Consider the following 23,727-nt stretch of genomic DNA (forward strand, 5'->3'; position numbering starts at 1 on the left):
CTTGAGATATAAGCACAAAAAGATACGCATTAGACCAGGCGTAACTCCCGACCCCCAACACTCACTGTCCCGGCGATGGTCTCGTTCCACAGGGCCCGTTGAGCTCTATCTACCCTCTGAGTTTCAGAATTTTTCGATGTCCTGTTCCTGAGATATAAGCGATAAACCAAATTCCTATTCATCATTCATTCATTCATTATTTTGGTGTGAAAAAGACAAGACTTGCACTAAGATATTCTTACCTATCATGTAATTTCAAATATCTACAACAAAACATTTTGCGTGGCAAAATGTACTCAAGAGCTTATAATTCCTAAATTAAAACTCAGAACTTCACGAAATTAAGTGAGCACACGCAGTTTGCGAATATTTATTTGCACTTTATTTGCACTTTATTTGCGAATATATTCGAAACCGTTTGTCCGATCGTCACGAAACCACCGTAGAAAACACGAAACCTAAGTTGGTTTACTATATGTTAAAGCCCAAATGTCAAAATTTTGATAGGAAGTGGCAAAAAAATCCAATCAAAGTCTTTCATGGGTCAATTTTTATGCGCTCATATATATATAAGTGTCTATAACGTCAAAACGAAATAAGATATTTTCACCAAATTTGGCACACTTATGTATGGATACACTCCAAGGACATCCCCCAAAAATGGTGGAGATCGGGCAATAGGTGGCGCTATAACTGTCAAAAAACCTTTAAAACTATATATTTCTATAATGAATTGCCTGACACTGTCATTTTGTGCCACCAGATGGCAGCAGAAGGCCACTAATATAATTCAAGGTTTCAAGAATTCAATGTTTTGTCATTTAAAATCCCTTTAAACCAGGGGTGCCCAATCCTGTTCCTGGATATCTACCTACCTGCACATTTTAGCTCCAACCCTGATAAAACACACCTGAATCAGTTAATTAAGATCTTCAGGAGCACTTCATAATTACAGACAGGTGTGTTGTGTTGAGCTGGGCTAAAGCTGAACTCTGTAGGAAGGTAGATCTGCAGGAACAGGATTGTTCCACAGGGCCCGTTGAGCTCTATCTACCCTCTGAGTTTCAGAATTTTTCGATGTCCTGTTCCTGAGATATAAGCGATAAACCAAATTCCTATTCATCATTCATTCATTCATTCATTATTTTGGTGTGAAAAAGACAAGACTTGCACTAAGATTTTCTTACCTATCATGTAATTTCAAATATCTACAACAAAACATTTTGCGTGGCAAAATGTACTCAAGAGCTTATAATTCCTAAATTAAAACTCAGAACTTCACGAAATTAAGTGAGCACACGCAGCATATGCCTCTAAAGAAGCATGCCAATTTTTATGGAGATCGACCAATAGGTGGCGCTATAACTGTAAAAGCTTTAAAATCCATATATTTTCAATGGTAAATTGCCTGTTTTGGCTGAAAATGGTCAATTCCTTCTATGATTTACGTGTTTACATGCTTGCTAAATAAAACTTAAATATCTTTTAAACTTTAAAGTATCTTTTTATGCATATCTGCTTAAAGGTCTTAAATGCTTGAACCCCGGTAAATGCTGCTTGCAGCTTTAATTATTATTATTATTATTATTATTATTATTCTTTTTCTTCTGCCGTAAAACGCATCGTGCAGCCCAAACCGTAAGGCCTAGAGACTTGAAACTTTGTCAGATGATAGTACAAAAATCGAGGAGAGGTTGACAAAGTATGACCCAAATCGGCCAATAGGTGGCGCTACAGCGATCAAATGCGCAAAATGGCTCATAACTCCTAAACCGTTTGTCGTAGATTAAAAGAATTACATATTTGGAATCCTTGCGTCAAGGCGGTGACAAGCGTAGAAGATCAGATTTGCTCTCCGAGGTCCCGTTTTCCCGCCATTTTGAATTTTGTCCAAAACCTACTTTTCGAACTAGTCCTAGGTTTTTTGCCCGATCGGAACCAAACCAGTGCAGAAATGTTCTCTGGAGTGTGAATATCAATAATTATCAAAAAAAGTTGAAATTTTGATTCACGGTCACGAAGGGGCGCCAAAACGTACGTTAAGGGCGGAGCCACTTTTACTAAAATGGCTATAACTCGAGAACGAAATGAGATATTTGCACCAAACTCGGTACACATGTGTATGGGCTCATTCTTTGGTCACGATAAAAAAATCTCGTCGATTGGGCATTAGGTGGCGCTATAACTTGAAAAAAACATAAACACGTCTGTAACTAAGCAACCGTTAGTCCAATCGACTTGAAATTTGGCATGCAGTGTCTTGGTCCAAGGGGGCATGATGGTCTATGAGGACATTGGCGTATCTCAAAAAACATGGCCGCCATCGGCCAATGAAGTTTAAGCACCTATTAGACCAGGTTAACGGAGGCCGATCGGAACGAAACTCAATGGGCATGTTCAACTCATGGTCCTAGAGGTCTGTAAGAATTTTGAAAGAAATCGGCCACAAGTTGGCGCTAACGAGTTTTACGCCTCGGTAATCACATGGTGTTTCATAAAATGCATATCATTTGATAGATCTCCTCATGCTGAACAACTTTGCCTCAAGAACCAATTCTGTCAATCAAATCGTTCATTAATTATTCGCAAATATGTGAAAAACCTACTTTTGCGAACTAGTCCTAGGTTTTTCACCCGATTGGAATGAAACCAGTGTAGGACAATTCTATGGACTCTCTAGATCAATAATTATCAAAAAAAGTTGAACTTTGTCCTTTGGGTTGCTATAACTGGTCATTTAGAAAATGGGTGTGGCAAAATGTACTCAAAAGCCTATAAATCCTAAACGAAAACTCGGAACTTCACGAAAATAAGTGAGCATATGCCAAATATTGTTCTAAATAAGCATGACAAATTTTGTGAAGATTGGGCAACAGGTATAGAAGTTATAACAGTTATAATGATGAAAAATGACAATATTCCTATGTTTATAAACGAAATCTCAACCAATCCAGCCAGCACTGAGCTCATTCGAACAGTCTAGATGACGTCTGTCCACACTATGAATTTCAGGCATTTTCATTGAATTTTCGCCGAGATATTAGCCAAAAACCAGCGGGCGCGATTTAAAATGGCGGCCGCCAATGACGTCACATCCCGGTACATTTTTGCTTCTAACTCAGGAACCGAAAGTCCCCGCGAGCTCAAACTCGGATGGCAAGGTCCCCTCCCGGCCCTTGAGCGGCCACATCCGTCGCGGGCCTCGGGGACGCCCCCCCGCGGATCGCTAGTTCGCGGGACCCCCGAATTTAAACGGCCGTAACTCCCGAGCCCTACCTCCTAGGACCTTGGGGAAGGGCTTGTTGGAAAGGCCCTTTCCCCAACTAGATTCGATTCAAGTTTGGTGCGATTTGGTCTAGGCGTTCTTGAGATATAAGCACAAAAAGATACGCATTAGACCAGGCGTAACTCCCGACCCCCAACACTCACTGTCTTGGCGATGGTCTCGTTCCACAGGGCCCGTTGAGCTCTATCTACCCTCTGAGTTTCAGAATTTTTCGATGTCCTGTTCCTGAGATATAAGCGATAAACCAAATTCCTATTCATCATTCATTCATTCATTATTTAGGTGTGTAAAAGACAAGACTTGCACTAAGATTTTCTTACCTATCATGTAATTTCAAATATCTACAACAAAACATTTTGCGTGGCAAAATGTACTCAAGAGCTTATAATTCCTAAATTAAAACTCAGAACTTCACGAAATTAAGTGAGCACACGCAGTTTGCGAATATTTATTTGCACTTTATTTGCGAATATTTTCGAAACCGTTTGTCCGATCGTCACGAAACCACCGTAGAAAACACGAAACCTAAGTTGGTTTACTATATGTTAAAGCCCAAATGTCAAAATTTTGATAGGAAGTGGCAAAAAAATCCAATCAAAGTCTTTCATGGGTCAATTTTTATGCGCTCATATATATATAAGTGTCTATAACGTCAAAACGAAATGAGATTTTTTCACCAAATTTGGCACACATATGTATGGATACACTCCGAGGACATCCCCCAAAAATGGTGGAGATCGGGCAATAGGTGGCGCTATAACTGTCAAAAAACCTTTAAAACTATATATTTCTATAATGAATTGCCTGACACTGTCATTTTGTGCCACCAGATGGCAGCAGAAGGCCACTAATATAATTCAAGGTTTCAAGAATTCAATGTTTTGTCATTTAAAATCCCTTTAAACCAGGGGTGCCCAATCCTGTTCCTGGATATCTACCTACCTGCACATTTTAGCTCCAACCCTGATAAAACACACCTGAATCAGTTAATTAAGATCTTCAGGAGCACTTCATAATTACAGACAGGTGTGTTGTGTTGAGCTGGGCTAAAGCTGAACTCTGTAGGAAGGTAGATCTGCAGGAACAGGATTGTTCCACAGGGCCCGTTGAGCTCTATCTACCCTCTGAGTTTCAGAATTTTTCGATGTCCTGTTCCTGAGATATAAGCGATAAACCAAATTCCTATTCATCATTCATTCATTCATTATTTTGGTGTGAAAAAGACAAGACTTGCACTAAGATTTTCTTACCTATCATGTAATTTCAAATATCTACAACAAAACATTTTGTGTGGCAAAATGTACTCAAGAGCTTATAATTCCTAAATTAAAACTCAGAACTTCACGAAATTAAGTGAGCACACGCAGCATATGCCTCTAAAGAAGCATGCCAATTTTTATGGAGATCGACCAATAGGTGGCGCTATAACTGTAAAAGCTTTAAAATCCATATATTTTCAATGGTAAATTGCCTGTTTTGGCTGAAAATGGTCAATTCCTTCTATGATTTAGGTGTTTACATGCTTGGTAAATAAAACTTAAATATCTTTTAAACTTTAAAGTATCTTTTTATGCATATCTGCTTAAAGGTCTTAAATGCTTGAACCCCGGTAAATGCTGCTTGCAGCTTTAATTATTAGGGGTTCAAGCACGTAGTGCTGAAACCCTATTGTTATTGTGCTGATTTTTATTATTAGGGGTTCAAGCACGTAGTGCTGAAACCCTATTGTTATTGTGCTGATTTTTATTATTATTATTCTTTTTCTTCTGCCGTAAAACGCATCGTGCAGCCCAAACCGTAAGGCCTAGAGACTTGAAACTTTGTCAGATGATAGTACAAAAATCGAGGAGAGGTTGACAAAGTATGACCCAAATCGGCCAATAGGTGGCGCTACAGCAATCAAATGCGCAAAATGGCTCATAACTCCTAAACCGTTTGTCGTAGATTAAAAGAATTACATATTTGGAATCCTTGCGTCAAGGCGGTGACAAGCGTAGAAGATCAGATTTGCTCTCCGAGGTCCCGTTTTCCCGCCATTTTGAATTTTGTCCAAAACCTACTTTTCGAACTAGTCCTAGGTTTTTTGCCCGATCGGAACCAAACCAGTGCAGAAATGTTCTCTGGAGTGTGAATATCAATAATTATCAAAAAAAAGTTGAAATTTTGATTCACGGTCACGAAGGGGCGCCAAAACGTACGTTAAGGGCGGAGCCACTTTTACTAAAATGGCTATAACTCGAGAACGAAATGAGATATTTGCACCAAACTCGGTACACATGTGTATGGGCTCATTCTTTGGTCACGATAAAAAAATCTCGTCGATTGGGCATTAGGTGGCGCTATAACTTGAAAAAAACATAAACACGTCTGTAACTAAGCAACCGTTAGTCCAATTGACTTGAAATTTGGTATGCAGTGTCTTGGTCCAAGGTGCCATGTATGTCTATGAGGACATTGGCGTATCTCAAAAAACATGGCCGCCATCGGCCAATGAAGTTTGAGCACCTATTAGACCAGGTTAACGGAGGCCGATCGGAACGAAACTCAATGGGCATGTTCAACTCATGGTCCTAGAGGTCTGTAAGAATTTTGAAAGAAATCGGCCACAAGTTGGCGCTAACGAGTTTTACGCCTCGGTAATCACATGGTGTTTCATAAAATGCATATCATTTGATAGATCTCCTCATGCTGAACAACTTTGCCTCAAGAACCAATTCTGTCAATCAAATCGTTCATTAATTATTCGCAAATATGTGAAAAACCTACTTTTGCGAACTAGTCCTAGGTTTTTCACTCGATTGGAATGAAACCAGTGTAGGACAATTCTATGGACTCTCTAGATCAATAATTATCAAAAAAAAGTTGAACTTTGTCCTTTGGGTTGCTATAACTGGTCATTTAGAAAATGGGTGTGGCAAAATGTACTCAAAAGCCTATAAATCCTAAACCAAAACTCGGAACTTCACGAAAATAAGTGAGCATATGCCAAATATTGTTCTAAATAAGCATGACAATTTTTGTGAAGATTGGGCAACAGGTATAGAAGTTATAACAGTTACAATGATGAAAAATGACAATATTCCTATGTTTATAAACGAAATCTCAACCAATCCAGCCAGCACCGAGCTCATTCGAACAGTCTAGATGACGTCTGTCCACACTATGAATTTCAGACATTTTCATTGAATTTTCGCCGAGATATTAGCCAAAAACCGGCGGGCGCGATTTAAAATGGCGGCCGCCAATGACGTCACATCCCGGTACATTTTTGCTTCTAACTCAGGAACCGAAAGTCCCCGCGAGCTCAAACTCGGATGGCAAGGTCCCCTCCGGGCCCTTGAGCGGCCACATCCATCTCGGGCCTCGGGAACGCCCCCCCACGGATCGCGAGTTCGCGGGACCCCCGAATTTAAACGGCCGTAACTCCCGAGCCCTACCTCCTAGGACCTTGGGGAAGGGCTCGTTGGAAAGGCCCTTTCCCCGACTAGATTTGATTCGAGTTTGGTGCAATTTGGCCTGAGCGTTCTTGAGATATAAGCACAAAAAGATACGCATTAGACCAGGCGTAACTCCCGACCCCCAACACTCACTGTCCCCGCGATGGTCTCGTTCCACAGGGCCTGTTGAGCACTATCTACCCTCTGAGTTTCAGAATTTTTCGATGTCCTGTTCCCGAGATATAAGCGAAAAACCAAATTCCCATTTATCATTCATTCATTCATTATTCTGTTGTCAGAAAGACAAGATTTGCACTAAGATTTTCTTACCTATCATGTATTTCAAATATCTACAACAATGTGTGTGTAAACATGTTTAATGCAATCATGGAAAATGTACAAAACCAGACCATTTTTAAACTGAAAGTAGGCTAATGACTGGTCCTTTGCTGCCACCTGCTGGTTAAAGTAGTCATATTGTTCTGTAATGCATATTTAGACTTGATAAAATCACTATTAATGATTACAATCACATTTTGTCAAAATGCATCACTCAATTTCGGTTGAATTATTAATGACAATTGTGCCACATTATGTGAAACTTTAAGGAGACTTGCAGTAAACATTTCGTTACCCATAATTTATTATGTCAATCAAATCGTTCATTCAAGAATATTTTAAAAACCTACTTTTGCATGCTAATCAGGTTTTTTGCTCAATCTGAATAAAACCAATGCAGTACAATTCTCTGGACTCTGTTGTTTAATAATAATCAAAAAAAGTTGAACTTTTGCATTAGTGGATATAAAAGGGTCATTTCAAAATGTGGCCTTCACCAAGTGTCCCTGAAAGCCATATATCTCTCCAAGGAATGCTCGGATCTTTCTGAAAATAAGCAAGGACGTGTGACATGACTCTAAACAAGCAATTTCATGGAGATCGGGACAATAGCTAACTTTAACAGTTAAAAATGTGCTGAATGACAATGTTCATATGTTTTGTATGTCCTGAAATTGTCATTTGCCACCAGATGGCAGTAGAAGGCCACTAATATAGTTCAAGATTTCAAGGTTTTTCCAAGGTTTTGTCATGTTATATCTCTTTTAAACTATATAAATCCTTATAATATCATTACAAATCACATTTTGTCAAGGTTTACCTCTTCATTTGTTCATCTGACATATGTTTTTTTGCAATAATACAACATTACAATTACATTGAGACCTGAAAATGATGATTTTTAAAGGGAAAACCTGGAATAAGCATTTTCTTACCTCATTATTGATTTCAAAAATCCATATTTGCAACAAAATGTGTTTGTAAGCATGTTTAATTAATGTAGTGAACATGGAAATATACTTGAAACACAAAACAGATACTGTTTTGACACAGAATGAAAGTGAACCAATAAGTGGTGTGTGTGTGTATGAGTAAACATGCGTATTATTGTTTAAGCCTTTTCTTTCTCTGTGTTTGGTTTAGCATATATCATAGCTGTTCATCTGTGATTTAAGTGGTGACATGCTTGCTAAATAAAACTTAAATATCTTTCAAACTTTAAAATATCTTTTTATGCATATCTGCTTAAAGGTCTTAAATGCTTGAACCCCGGTAAATGCTGCTTGCAGCTTTAATTATTAGGGGTTCAAGCACGAAGTGCTGAAACCCTATTGTAATTGTTAGGATTTTTATTATTATTATTATTATTATTATTAGGGGTTCAAGCACGAAGTGCTGAAACCCTATTGTAATTGTTAGGATTTTTATTATTATTATTATTATTATTATTATTCTGCCGTAAAACTGATTGTGCAGCCTAAACCGTAAGTGCTAGAGACTTGAAACTTTGTCAAATGATAGTACAAAAATCGAGGAGAGGTTGACAAAGTATGACCCAAATCGGCCAATAGGTGGCGCTACAGCGATCAAATGTGCGAAATGGCTCATAACTCCTAAACCGTTTATCGTAGATTAATAAAATTACATATTTGGAATCCTTGGGTCAAGGCGGTTAAAAGCATAGAAAAAAAGATTCGCGCTGCGAGGTTCCGTTTTCCCGCCATTTTGAATTTTGTCCAAAACCTACTTTTGCGAACTAGTCCTAGGTTTTTTGCCCGATCAGAACCAAACCAGTGCAGAAATGTTCTCTGTAGTGTGATTATCAATAATTATTAATAAAAAGTTGAAATTTTCATTCACGGTCACTAAAGGGCGCCAAAACGTACGATGTGGGCGGAGCCACTTTTACTAAAATGGCTATAACTCGAGAACGAAATTAGATATTTGCACCAAACTTGGTACACCTGTATACGGGCTAAATTTTTGGTCACGATAAAAAAATCGCGACGATTGGCCACTAGGTGGCGCTATAACGCGAAAAAAACATGAAAACAGCTGTAACTATGCAACCGTTAGTCCGATTGACTTAAAATTTGGCGTGTAGTGTCTTGGTCCAAGGGGGCATGATTGTCTATGAGAACATTGGCGTATCTCAAAAAACATGGCCGCCATCGGCCAATGAAATTTGAGCACCTATTAGACAAGGTTAACGGAGCCCGATCGGAACGAAACTCGGTGTGCATGATCGAATCGTGCTCATGGACGTCTGTACCAATTTTGAAAGAAATCGGCCACTAGTTGGCGCTAACGAGTTTTACGACTCTGTAATCACATGGTGTTTCATAAATCCACACAATATGCATATCATTTGATAGATCTACTCATGCTGAACAATTTTGCCTCAAGAACCAATTCTGTCAATCAAACCGTTCATTAATTATTCATGAATATTTTAAAAACCTACTTTTGCAAACTAGTCCTAGGTTTTTCGCCTAATCGGAATAAAACCAGTGTAGGACAATTCTCTGGACTCTCTAGATCAATAATTATTAAAAAAAGTTGAACTTTATCCTTTGGGTCGCTATAACGGGGTCATTTAGAAAGTGGGCGTGGCTAAATATACCCAAAAGCCTATAAAACCTAAACGAAAACTCAGAACTTCACGAAAATTGGTGAACGCATGCAGAGTATGACTATACAGAAGCACACCAATTTTTATGGAGATCGGACCATAGGTGGCGCTATAACTGTTAGAAAACTTTAAAAAACTTGTGTTTTTAATGCTTTTGGATGAAATTGTATATAACTCTGGATGTGATCGACTTATTTCAACGGGAGATATATCTTTAGACTCCTGAATCCTTGCCGAGTTCAACCATATCAGACTTGCCAGGTTTCGGAAAACGGTTTGTGCCACGTTGTGATTTAGCGCTTAAAAAACGTTTGCGAATATCTTCGAAACCGTTTGTCCGATCGTCACGAAACCACCGTAGAAAACACGAAACCTAAGTTGGTTTACTATACGTTAAAGCCCAAATGTCAAAATTTTGATAGGAAGTGGCAAAAAAATCCAATCAAAGTCTTTCATGGGTCAATTTTTATGCGCTCATATATATAAGTGTCTATAACGTCAAAACGAAATGAGATATTTTCACCAAATTTGGCACACATATGTATGGATACACTCCAAGGACATCCCCCAAAAATGGTGGAGATCGGGCAATAGGTGGCGCTATAACTGTCAAAAAACCTTTAAAACTATATATTTCTATAATGAATTGCCTGACACTGTCATTTTGTGCCACCAGATGGCAGCAGAAGGCCACTAATATAATTCAAGGTTTCAAGAATTCAATGTTTTGTCATTTAAAATCCCTTTAAACCAGGGGTGCCCAATCCTGTTCCTGGACATCTACCTACCTGCACATTTTAGCTCCAACCCTGATAAAACACACCTGAATCAGTTAATTAAGATCTTCAGGAGCACTTCATAATTACAGACAGGTGTGTTGAGCTGGGCTAGAGCTGAATTGTAGGAAGGTAGATCTCCAGGAACAGGATTGGGCACCCCTACTTTAAACTATATAAATCCTTATAATAACATTACAAATCACATTTTTTTCAAGGTTTACCACTTCATTTGTTCATGTGACTTATGTCTTTGCAGTAAGACAACATTACAATTACATTGTGACCTGAAAATTATAGTTTTTTGTTTATGTGTGTGTGTGTATGTGTGTAAAGCATGCTTCGTATGTATAAGGTATTACTGTTTAAACCTTTTCTTTCTGTGTTTGTTTTAGCATATATGATTTCAGTGGTACATGCTTGCTAAATAAGACAAATCCTGCCTTAAACTGCCTTAAATGCTTGAACCCCGATAAAATGCTGCATGCAGCTTTAATTATTATTATTATTATTATTCTGCCGTAAAACTGATTGTGCAGCCTAAACCGTAAGTGCTAGAGACTTGAAACTTTGTCAAATGATAGTACAAAAATCGAGGAGAGGTTGACAAAGTATGACCCAAATCGGCCAATAGGTGGCGCTACAGCGATCAAATGTGCGAAATGGCTCATAACTCCTAAACCGTTTATCGTAGATTAATAAAATTACATATTTGGAATCCTTGGGTCAAGGCGGTTAAAAGCATAGAAAAAAAGATTCGCGCTGCGAGGTCCCGTTTTCCCGCCATTTTGAATTTTGTCCAAAACCTACTTTTGCGAACTAGTCCTAGGTTTTTTGCCCGATCAGAACCAAACCAGTGCAGAAATGTTCTCTGTAGTGTGATTATCAATAATTATTAAAAAAAAGTTGAAATTTTCATTCACGGTCACTAAAGGGCGCCAAAACGTACGATGTGGGCGGAGCCACTTTTACTAAAATGGCTATAACTCGAAAACGAAATTAGATATTTGCACCAAACTTGGTACACCTGTATACGGGCTAAATTTTTGGTCACGATAAAGAAATCGCGACGATTGGCCACTAGGTGGCGCTATAACGCGAAAAAAACATGAAAACAGCTGTAACTATGCAACCGTTAGTCCGATTGACTTAAAATTTGGCGTGTAGTGTCTTGGTCCAAGGGGGCATGATTGTCTATGAGAACATTGGCGTATCTCAAAAAACATGGCCGCCATCGGCCAATGAAATTTGAGCACCTATTAGACAAGGTTAACGGAGCCCGATCGGAACGAAACTCGGTGTGCATGATCGAATCGTGCTCATGGACGTCTGTACCAATTTTGAAAGAAATCGGCCACTAGTTGGCGCTAACGAGTTTTACGACTCTGTAATCACATGGTGTTTCATAAATCCACACAATATGCATATCATTTGATAGATCTACTCATGCTGAACAATTTTGCCTCAAGAACCAATTCTGTCAATCAAACCGTTCATTAATTATTCATGAATATTTTAAAAACCTACTTTTGCAAACTAGTCCTAGGTTTTTCGCCTAATCGGAATAAAACCAGTGTAGGACAATTCTCTGGACTCTCTAGATCAATAATTATTAAAAAAAGTTGAACTTTATCCTTTGGGTCGCTATAACGGGGTCATTTAGAAAGTGGGCGTGGCTAAATATACCCAAAAGCCTATAAAACCTAAACGAAAACTCAGAACTTCACGAAAATTGGTGAACGCATGCAGAGTATGACTATACAGAAGCACACCAATTTTTATGGAGATCGGACCATAGGTGGCGCTATAACTGTTAGAAAACTTTAAAAAACTTGTGTTTTTAATGCTTTTGGATGAAATTGTATATAACTCTGGATGTGATCGACTTATTTCAACGGGAGATATATCTTTAGACTCCTGAATCCTTGCCGAGTTCAACGATATCAGACTTGCCAGGTTTCGGAAAACGGTTTGTGCCACGTTGTGATTTAGCGCTTAAAAAACGTTTGCGAATATCTTCGAAACCGTTTGTCCGATCGTCACGAAACCACCGTAGAAAACACGGAACCTAAGTTGGTTTACTAAACGTTAAAGCCCAAATGTCAAAATTTTGATAGGAAGTGGCAAAAAAATCCAATCAAAGTCTTTCATGGGTCAATTTTTATGCGCTCATATATATAAGTGTCTATAACGTCAAAACGAAATGAGATAATTTCACCAAATTTGGCACACATATGTATGGATACACTCCAAGGACATCCCCCAAAAATGGTGGAGATCGGGCAATAGGTGGCGCTATAACTGTCAAAAAACCTTTAAAACTATATATTTCTATAATGAATTGCCTGACACTGTCATTTTGTGCCACCAGATGGCAGCAGAAGGCCACTAATATAATTCAAGGTTTCAAGAATTCAATGTTTTGTCATTTAAAATCCCTTTAAACCAGGGGTGCCCAATCCTGTTCCTGGACATCTACCTACCTGCACATTTTAGCTCCAACCCTGATAAAACACACCTGAATCAGTTAATTAAGATCTTCAGGAGCACTTCATAATTACAGACAGGTGTGTTGAGCTGGGCTAGAGCTGAATTGTAGGAAGGTAGATCTCCAGGAACAGGATTGGGCACCCCTACTTTAAACTATATAAATCCTTATAATAACATTACAAATGTAGCGATGTACAGTTATTAATCAATTTATGGATGAAATATGAATATCATAATTCAGAAAGCTTTATGACGTTCATATATCGACCCAACGGGGAATTAAACATATATGGTGAATTAACTACAACGAATTATAATCAATCACATATATGATTAGTTCTGGTTGAATAATTATGTGGAAAACTATCAGTTCGTCCACCGAAACGGACAATTATCCACAGATTATCATGACAGAAATGTTATTCTCGGGCCGGGAGACTAACTTTCTATCATAGCCTTCAAATATAGAGCAAGGATATTAGAATCAGAACGTTAAAGTGACTCGGTTGTTGCTAAAATGAGCAAGTGAACAAAAAGCATGGATAAAATGAGTTTAATATACGAAACGGGTAATACACAGGTTATACGGCTAAATGGACACAAGTAAATACAAATACATACAAAGTAGAGGGAAAGGCAGAAACGAAAGAGATGATCAAAGCAGGTCAAATTACAACAGTTCACCTTTAAGAGCCAGCAAGGAACCTCAGTATTTAAGATCGTAAAAACGTTATACTTGCATAGGTTAGTCAGGGTGCTTGGAGTTTTGGAGCGCTCTGTTTGATAGTTGCTTCTTCTTCCGGAGGTTGTTTCGGCGAAGTTTCAAACGAGGGTTTAACTGTTGTAATATGACCGGAAAATAAAGAAGAGAGTCCGTCTTGACGGCAGGAACTCGTGCAGAAAACTTGTGCCCCCAAAAGACGCGTGTCATGGTGTTTTAAAGACAACAAACCAGAACGCCTTACTGATAACGTCCTCCAATGATAGCGTTGCAATTTGGCGGGTTTCCACATTCCTTTGTCCTGTCTCCCGAATAAATTTATGGTATGTTGAATCAGTGCATTTCCTTCATAGTATTATTAAACATTGAACGATGCATTTGGCAGAAATGTAACGTACATGAGTGAATAGCTCGGATTCACAGCTTTACGGAGAGATCAAACTCGACAGGTGTCGCTCGTCATACAAAGAAGATACACTTTACACTCTATTACTATCGTTTAACATGAAAACTAACCTACTACAGTCAATTCTACGATTCTATACTAGTACCACATACATGCAGCGAGCACTACAATGGCAGGTACATTCATATTTGCAGGTATAATATTTGTGTATACAGTCTTTGTATGTGAGTGTGTGTCTGTGGGTGCGTGCGTGTATTTTCTCTTTTTATGACCGTTTGGAATTCGGGCCTGTCTTTCGAAACCCGATCCGTGGCGTTCGCATCTCCTTTGAAGTCACAGAGGAGAGGTTTGGGACTTATCGAAATAGTCATAAAAAGAAGGTCTCGTGATCCATTAGTGTCTGCCGGGCCGGAATCGATGTAAGATTTACAAACCAAAGTTCCGTGAATTGAGGCTTAAACACAGTTTATGGTGGGACCTGCTCATCCTTGAGACTGTGCAGACCCTACAGTTTCCCCCTTTCGGCCAGTGAGGTCCCCGTGCGGATCTCGTTGGACGGTAGCGAGGTCGGATGGCACAGATGTCGGACAGCAGGTGGTCCCTACTGGTCCTCGGTCTTTGGGTCGTCGAAGGGAGAGTCCATTTCGATGAGATTTGGTACGTTCTCCATGTTGGTGCCTCCTCTCCTTGGTTTCCTCTTGAAACCCCGGGGAAGGGCAGGCAGGCACTTGTCCATGGACGCTTGCATCCCCTTCATCCTCTTGAAAAGGATGAAGGCTAGGCCTAGGGTCAGTATGTATCCGATTGCCATGGAGAGGCAAAGGGCTGTGTCGGCGGCAGTCCAAGCTTGGGCTATAGGTGAGCTGGTCAGAATGGGCAGTCGGGAGAGTGCTTGGAGGGCGGCGTCGACAGGAGCAATGTCAATTAACTGGGACCCCCTTTCTCAATCCTCAGTTCCAGCTCGGGGGCCAAAGTGAGGTTGTGGTTCATGAAAAAGGGTGGGATCTCCAGTTCTGACTGGTACTCCTCACTTGAGATGTGGTACAAGGCCAGGTCATCGAGGTGGAGGATGGCACCCAGGGGTACCTGGATCCACATGCTTTGACTGGGCAGGCTGACCCGAGTGGCAGTGTCGTGCTGATCGTAAGTCAGGGTGGCGGTGCGAGTGGGAGTGTTAACAAGCCATCGATTGCCCACAATCTCAGCTTGTGTTCCGACGTATTTGGGTGCGAGGCTTGGCCTCGGCAGGGCAGCGTGTGTCGCTGATCATGGGCTGTAACCCGCAGATTCCTTCAGTATTGTCTCTGAGGAAAGGTTTGCTAGGGCAGAGGTAATGAATGTCTTTGGTCAAAACACACATGCGTAAATTGGGAGCCAGGTACAGTTGGGGGTTGCTGTCGTGGTATGCTACCACAGCTGGAGTGTGTATCTTGATGTGGGTGTTACCCTTCCAAAACCCGACATTGACAATGTCTTTGAGTCGGTAGATGTTATCTGGTTCGATGATAGGTAGGTTTAGGAGGAAGGCCAACTCCCTTTGTTCGGGGTCGACATGCAGTAGGATGGCACTACCCAGGGAGTAGGCAAGGTGGGTTTGGATAGGGTCCGTGGGTCTGACGACAGCAGAGGCCAGCACAGTTTGTACGAGGCTCAGGGGTACGAGGTATGGGGGAATCCTTCCCATGGCCAGGTTGTCCATGGAGGAGCTCACTTCCCGCAGCATGTCCGTCATTAGAGCAGTGACGAGCTGAGTTTGGGCGAAGTCATTTTGGAAGACAGTAAACAGTTGCTTCCTTGAGTTCACCGTTTGGATCAGCAGGAAACTGTGAGTATAGAGAACCACCACAATACCTTTCCGGGATTTGCAGGTGGTTCGTAGTGTTTGGCTCTGTGTTGCGAGTTGTTTTCTCAGTGGTAGGCGGAGCTTGTTGCGATGCTGATGAGGGGAGCAGGCTGTGATGAGACTCAAGTCTCCCGGTTGGTACAGGTGCAACGGCAGTGGCACCTGCCGTGCCATCAGTAGTTCCGTGGGGAACACCTGAGTTGACTCCTGTATGGTGTCTGTGATGGCCATGAGCATCAGAGGAGGTTTTACAGTCCAGTCTTTCTGGTCGACTGACCGTGGAAACGTGACTCCTCGGTTTTGCAGTGGAGCTCGGTGCTTTGCGTTTGCAGTCTGGACGTGACGGCAAACTTGACATCCTCTGGCGTGCTCTGCCACATCTTGCTGCATGCTGGGCCAGTACGCCACTTGTTTTAATGTCTCATGAGTGATTCTGGTGCCATGGTGTTTGGCACATGGTGTGTTGTGGGCGTACATCAGTTCACCCCCTTTTGGCCCTGTGGCAGTACAAGCTTTGGCGCAGTGAGGACATCAGGGACATATTTTAGAAAGTTCACTCCCACACGCAGCATGTGGTTGGACTCATGTAGTCGTTTGTGGCCAGGGGCCGTCGTGGGACCATATGCCGTGAACGGGAGGTTGGAGGGGTCTGAGTGGTGGCGCAAAACATTTCGCATGGAAGTGTTGGCAAGTTTGGTTGTCAGTGGCAGTGGCAGTAAGGCGGGAAATGTTGCAGGAACAGTCCGCTGGCTGCGGGTTGTTGTTGCCACACTGAGGGTGGGTGAATGGGGTGGGTGTGACCATAGCTTGTTATGCAGTGTGCCAGCCTTGGCAAGGGCATTAGTTTGGTCGTTCAAGCCTTTGTCACGCCCTGGTTGCTTTAAGCATCTTTTCACCTTTTCCCCGTAAGTGATCGTGTCGTGTGTTTGGGTGATGTCATCACGTGTTTGGAACATGTGTTGACGTTTCACCTGCTTGTTGCATTTAGTCTTGAAACCAGTTTGTTTCCAGCCCAGAAGATGGTATGTGAAACAAGATCTAGCATAGTGTGCGTCTGTGCACATGAGTCCTCTGATGTTATGGACAGAGGAGACTTGAAGGGTTATGAGGGTAGCTGCTGCTTCACCATACTGACGTGACTGGGGACCCCACCTGCCGTTCTGTGGTTGGCAGGGTTGGTTGTTTAACCATCGTACCCCTGCACTTGCCTGTAGGATGCCCTCATGGCTGTAGGAACGTCCATCGACGTAGGCCGTGGGCATTCCTTGGCACGCATTCTCTTTGAGGTACCTGTGACAGGTTGGTTGCTGTTGTTGGGGTACCATTATCTCAAGTGTCAATGCTGGTGTGCTGTTATAGCCGTTTTGGCAGGCAGCTGAATCTCCGCTCCGTGCAGACTTGTGCTTTCTGGCACGTCGTGGCAGTGGCACTTGCTGGTTCAGCTTCCTGAAGTCGCTGGTGGGTCGCCACTTGCTGTCTGGTTTGACAATGGACCAGGTAGGGACTGAATAGGTGCTGTTGCATGGGCAGGTGACACCTTTTTCTTCCATGAAACGACTAGTTTCCTGCACTGGTTCATGTAAGGCAATAGGACCATTGTACTGTTTGATGCAGGTGGGAGGAGTGTTTGGGTGTGTGGAAACACCCATTGTATGAAAGTTAGTGAGGCCACAGTCTAAAGAGTATTTGGCAAATGACACTCTGGATTTGTTCAGGAACTGTTGAAGTTTTTGACAGTCTGCATCATTCTTTGGGACATTTGCATTTTTCTGGATCTGTTGGCCTTTAGGCTCAAACCTTGGGAATGGCTCCTCTGTTGTGGGGTTAGTTGTCAGGTTGGCTGTCAGTGGTGCAGCGCCTTTTTGAGTTTCGCAGGCAGGCTGGTCAGAGACTGTGGGTACTGCAAGGTGTTTGTCCTCCATCAGCTCCGTTCTGTGCACCTGTTCTGTGGGTACCAGTTTGATGGGGGTGATGGAGATGCTCTTGAAGGATGCTGTGAAACTTGTGTTGCTTAAGCTTCCTTCTGGGGCCATGGCAGCTGGTATTAAGTTAATGACTGTTAACCTGAGTTCAAAGTCATAGGGGCTGTGGTCCATTATCCATTCTAGATGATAGGCTTTGGGAATGCTGATGTCTGTGACCATGCATTCGTTGAGCCAACTGTGGACTACATAAGATGACACTTCAGTTAAGGGTGTGGCTTTTAGAGTGAGTCTAAGTTCCACGCCTTCAGGTGAAAGTGTGAAGGAGCCCAGCATGTGGCTTAAGGTTTGACCACATTGCCTGTTGAGCCAAACAGCACCCCCTTTGGTGTAAGGTGGTACTACAGTTTCCTGTGTGTGGAGCCAAACAGCACCCCCTTTGGTGTAAGGTGGTACGACAGTTTCCTGTGTGTGGAGCCAAACAGCACCCCCTTTGGTGTAAGGTGGTACTACAGTTTCCTGTATGTGGATCAGGATGCAGACCTCTTGGGTGGTCTGGCCTGACAGGAAGTTGGCAGTGTTGACAGGGACAACAGGAAGCTGTACAGTCATTGGGGCCCACAACAACTCATTTGCACTGTCCGTGTGAGCATTAGAGTGCATCAGGAGGTCTGGAAGGACCAGGAAGGGATGGGTTAAATGCCGGTTGTTCCATTTGCAGTTCAAAACGCAGATGTCCTTGACAGTCATCATGGTTGGCAGACGAAAGTCTAGTGGAAAGTGTGTTTGCTTGTTGACAAATGGGAGGTCCGGTGTTCCTTCACTGAGAGCACTTAACAGCGTGTGGCTGAAGGCTGAGTTGTCTGCCCACAGTGTGGGAATAATGTCTGTGGTTGTTAAGCCGTTCAGCTGCAGGTCTGGTGTGACCTTGGGGCAGAAGGAGTCAGAGTCTGTGGTGAGCTGAAAGGTGCAGAGGAGCGAACTTGAACTTTGCCCTGGTGCTGAGACGGGGTTCCCGCAGCTAGCTGTGGGGTTTCCCGTGACCTCTGTGACCTGACAGTCTGGCTCAGATGACCTGGGTGACTGGAAAGGCCGCGGTTCTCGTACTTGAGCCCAAATTTTCAGCTGTCTGAAGTCCAATAGGGGCTCAAAGCGATCTAGCAAATCTTTGCCAATGAGCAGGGGAAACGTGTCCATCGGTGAGATGTATACGGGGTGTACCAAACTCATTGGACCGATGGTTAGATGAATGGGAGCTATTTGTTCAAGTTGGATCTCAGTTTGGCTGTATGACTGCACATTTAGCTCACATTTTTGTGATTTAAGAGTTCGATTTTGTTTCTTTGCTTCATGTCTGAGTCTTTCAAAAAGGTTAGTTGACATCAAAGTTAGGTCTGCTCCCGTGTCTACAAGGGCCTCAATCCTCACATCATTTTCCACAGTGATGGCTATGTACAGCTTTCGGGCCACCCCCTTTTCGATAAGGTTTCCCAGGAGTCTTGGTACCGGGGCTTGGGTGCTGACCGATAAGCAAGTGGGGCTGGTGTTATGTGATTCGTTTGGGAGGCAGACAACCAAAACGGCACTTTCTGGTACCGTGGCGTCCTGGTCGTCGGTGGGTTGATGTGAGCTGGTTTGCTCGGAGTGTGCGGTTGTTGGCTGAGGTGACTGTGTGATGAGGTCACTCTGTGATGTACTAACTGCCTGTGTGGTAAGTCTCTGGTCAACTGTGAGTTGGGTGTGAGGTTGTGTTAAAGGGCTGTCAGGGCAGACGTTAGGGGCAGACCTTGCTTCTAGTCATAAGGAGTCTGACTTGTCCTTCTTGTCCTCCTTTTTGGGCTTTTCCTGGATCAGCTCTTTCAGGACTTTCAGAATCTCCGCAGACTCAGACATAACTGCGTTGCTCGACTCCTGTGAGGGCTCGGACTTGGACTTGTTTGATGCACGTCGAGAGGCCTTCTGTCTTTGGCGATTGGGGCTTGAGGCTCTATCCGATGAAGGCCTGCCATTTCTGGGTCGCCGGCTGGTCTCCCATGCGGCCCCGCCCCTTTGGTTGCTGGCTGGATGTGGCCTGTCCCAGAATCTTTCAGAGTGTCCGCTCTGGTGCTTGGGACGGGCGCCCTCGTGGTGAGGCTGCCCTCTGCTGGCTGGGAACTGTCTTGCCTCTCGGTTGAACGGTCTGTCACTGTGGTGTGTGTGTGCGCCCTCTAGGGCCAGTTCTGGGCAGTGATCAGAGACCGGGTAGATGGTTGGATTTTTAACAGTCTTTTCAGATATGGCCCTTTGCTTGGAATAAGCTTTGTAGGCTAAATCTCGCAGCTGTTGAATAGACATACTTCGTGGGCAGGCCAGGACTCCCAGATGATGACTTACTGCAGTGTGCAGGTTTCTAAGAAACAAAGTCTTAAAGTTGAAATCTTCCTCCATTCCTGGTTCGTTGCGTGCTCCGAAGTAGGCCTTTCGTATACGGTTGTAATATGCTTGTGGAGTTTCCAGTCGGCCCTGTTTAAGATCCATGGCCGCGAGGAGCCCTTGGTCCGATTCAGGGTCAGAAAACTCTTTGATCAGAGCCTGTCGCAGCAGCTGGTAGTCTGCTTTGACAGCTTCTGGCTGCCGATCCAGGAAGCTGCGCACGTCACGGCTGGACGTGATGCGGAGTAGATACAACTTGTCCCATGCACTCACGTTGGCCACATTTTGCAACAGGAAGTCAATGTCTTGCAAATACGCGTGCACGTCGACACCCCCTGCTGGGTTTGGAGTGAAAGTGGGGATATTCTTTGCTAGCTTGTCCAGCTCTTTGGGAATCACGCCATAGCTCGCAGAGCGGCTTTTCTGGGGTGGCTCCCATCCCTTTGCTCCTGACCATGGTTCTTGGAGGCTGGATGTTTTTGGCAGTGGGCTTTCACCCCCTCGCGAACTAGGGACTCTTGACTGGGGCACTTAGGTCCAGTGGCTAGAGGGAGCTGCATGGCATGCAAGTCTCCTCCCAATTCGCTTTGCAGTTTATAGGAATGCTTTAGTTCTCGGTGCACAGTGTCCAATTCATCTCTAAGATAGTCTCTTTGCTGTTTCAGAGCAGTGATCTCACTTCGGGCCAGTTTAAGGTGATTTTCACAGGCCCGGGCTTTAGCATCTCTTTCTTTCAGTTCAATCTCTGCTCTTGCTAGGAGAGCTTCACCTTGCTGGAGTTTTCCAGTTAGTTCCTCTATGGATTGCTTTTCCATCTGCTCTCTGCGCCCCGTCTCCAAGTGGAGCTCTTCGAGGGCCTTTTGGAGTCTCTCGACTTCCTCCTGTAGCTCAGGATCAGATTCCTCCGCTGTCCTACGCTGATCTGGGGTTTCGAGGAGTAGCTGATCAAGACGATGTTGGGTCTGAGCCTGGTTCCTCCGGGCTTCCTCAGCCTGGAGCTTGAGCGCCGCGACTTCCTGCTCCAGAAGTGCGTTGCTCCTTTCATTGAGCCTTGCCTGGGCGATGAGGTTGTGGGCGAGGCCTCCGATGAGTCTTGCCCATTCTTTGTGACTGTAGCTCTGCATCGGATCGTGGGCCATCAGTCGATTCAAGTCCCCGTCCAGCTGCTCGCGGCTCAGATGCTGGAGGTCGCCGGCGGCATTGGGCAGGAACGGGTTGGTCATGACGCCCAGCCAGGTCTCGAGATGGTCCCAGTGGGTGTCAGGGCTGGATGCTCGTGACATAGTGGCTTCTACTGTTGACGAGAGAAAGACAGCACAACAAAGACAAGAACCAATGCAAGCTTGTGCAGGGATTAGCGGTTACGTAATACGTAATTAGATAATTCTTTTGTGTGGTTCCAATTAACTGGTGCAGACAGTTAGTGGAAGGTAGGTTTGACACTTAATTGTCAAACCAAGAAGGACCACGTAGGTCAATTTGTGTGAGTGAGTGCCGGATTTAACTATAGATTTTGACAGGCGGTAGTTCTAAGAGTCCTTTGGTGACTCTCGCTGCTCGGTCGTCTATCTATTACTCAGTTTTCCGTGGTGGCTCTCACAGGTTCTGCTTCTACGTGAACTGAAAGAAACAAACACAGCAGAAAAGAAAACAGAACAGAGTGGATGCAATTAAATGAGAAATAGAGCAGTAAACAAAATAGAAAGGAATAGACGTAGAATAGCAATAAAACAAAATGTGAAGGGCTAAAGGGGAGAAATTGAGCTTAAACTTCCTATCGCCTCTGGGATTATGACGGGGCCAGGCGAGGGCGCCGTTGAGTCATAAAACTGAGAGGGAGGGTATGGCTTAAAAGTAACAGCGTTGGCCAGAACCTAAAGGAATGAAAGATATGTAATATCTTGTAGTTTTCACTAAGGGAAGGGACTGTACGTTGTTACTCTAGGCCTGGGGTGAATTGCGAGTGCCCAGATGAGAACTCAGTGACGGGGCAGCCTCTCCTAGACGTTCCCACACCCGACTGCGGTGTCCGCGGACGTCCTGTCCTTCTTGCACCACGACGCAGCCTCTCAAACAGTGACCTTCAGCACAATTGCGTTTTCAGGCGAGGTATTAACGCCGACGGCCAGATTGGCAGGTCAAAATTGAATTTTTCCCAACCCCTGAGTCTGACCCCGCAGGCAGTTACTCAAAGGGCGGTTCTGTCGAGCAGAAACAGGGAAATTAAACAAAATTGCCTTGGGTTCCAACTGGACTCGTCGCCTCCCTGCACCTGACACACCCAACCTGCTAATGTCTCTGCGTGCTGCCCGTGGTGTGAGGCCAGAAACGTCCTGCGATTCACACACAGGCACGTGTCAGACTCGCCAGGCCAGGCAACTCCACTTCACTGGAACACACTGGAACAACCGTCAACTCACCACCGGGTGCTAGAGGGCCTTGTCTGCGAGTACACCAACAGTCAAGTAAACACAACTTAATTGTACATTCAAATCTCAATTTAAATCTTGTTTGAACCAAATTTAAATAATCAAGTGTGTAGGATGACAGGATAGGGATCTTAACTGAGCTGGAAGCCGGACAAAAGGCAAAATAAAACAAAACAATTCAGATGCATTTGATTCAAATTTGAATTAAAGCCTGTTCAATTAAATTTAAACCAGTGCATAGAAATAGAATGGGAAAGGAGAGAGAAAAGAAAAACACAATTCAGAGGCACTTGATTCAAACTTGAATTGAACTCTTGCTCAATTAAATTGAAATAAATGCACAGAAGAACAGCGTGGGGCAAAGAGAGGAGAAAGCCTTCCCTATTTGTGAATTCCCTAAAGAGGAGTGCTTCTTGGTAAGCAGAATGCCAACTGATTGACACTACTTAATCTTAAATTACAATTGAATGTTGTTCAATTAAATTTAAAAATAAGTGTATGAAATAAGGGAGGCTTGGGTGTGTGTGTGTATGTTATTGCCAGCCAATAACATACAGGACACAGGACTAAGAGTGAATAGAATACAGCATTAAGTAATACAAGGGAAAGAATTTCCGAAGTAAATAAAGCAAAATAAATAAACAAACAAACAAAAAAACAATTACTAATAAAATAACATAAAATAAAATAAAATAAAATAAAATAATAACTCAAGAGAAAGAGAGGGAGAAGAACCAACAAAACTGAGTTAAACCAAAGGAGTAGAATGGAGTAACATAAAATAAAAATAGAATAGAATAGAATAGAATAAGTCTGTGACCAAAGGAACCAAGGAGAGGAAAGGACACACAGATGGCAGGGAATTGACTTCCGGATCCGTCCACACGGGGGAGCACTTCCAGGAAGTGAATTCTCTGGTTGGAAGGGCAACTTAAACTAAATTAAAAATTTAAAACGTGTTTAAACCAAATTTAAATAAGTAAACCACCTTCCAAAAACGATTGGAAAGCATAACCATCAACAAACAGTTATAA

This window comes from Chanodichthys erythropterus, unplaced genomic scaffold, assembly GCF_024489055.1.
Source record: "Chanodichthys erythropterus isolate Z2021 unplaced genomic scaffold, ASM2448905v1 ctg001590_np12, whole genome shotgun sequence".
NCBI lineage: Eukaryota > Metazoa > Chordata > Actinopteri > Cypriniformes > Xenocyprididae > Chanodichthys > Chanodichthys erythropterus.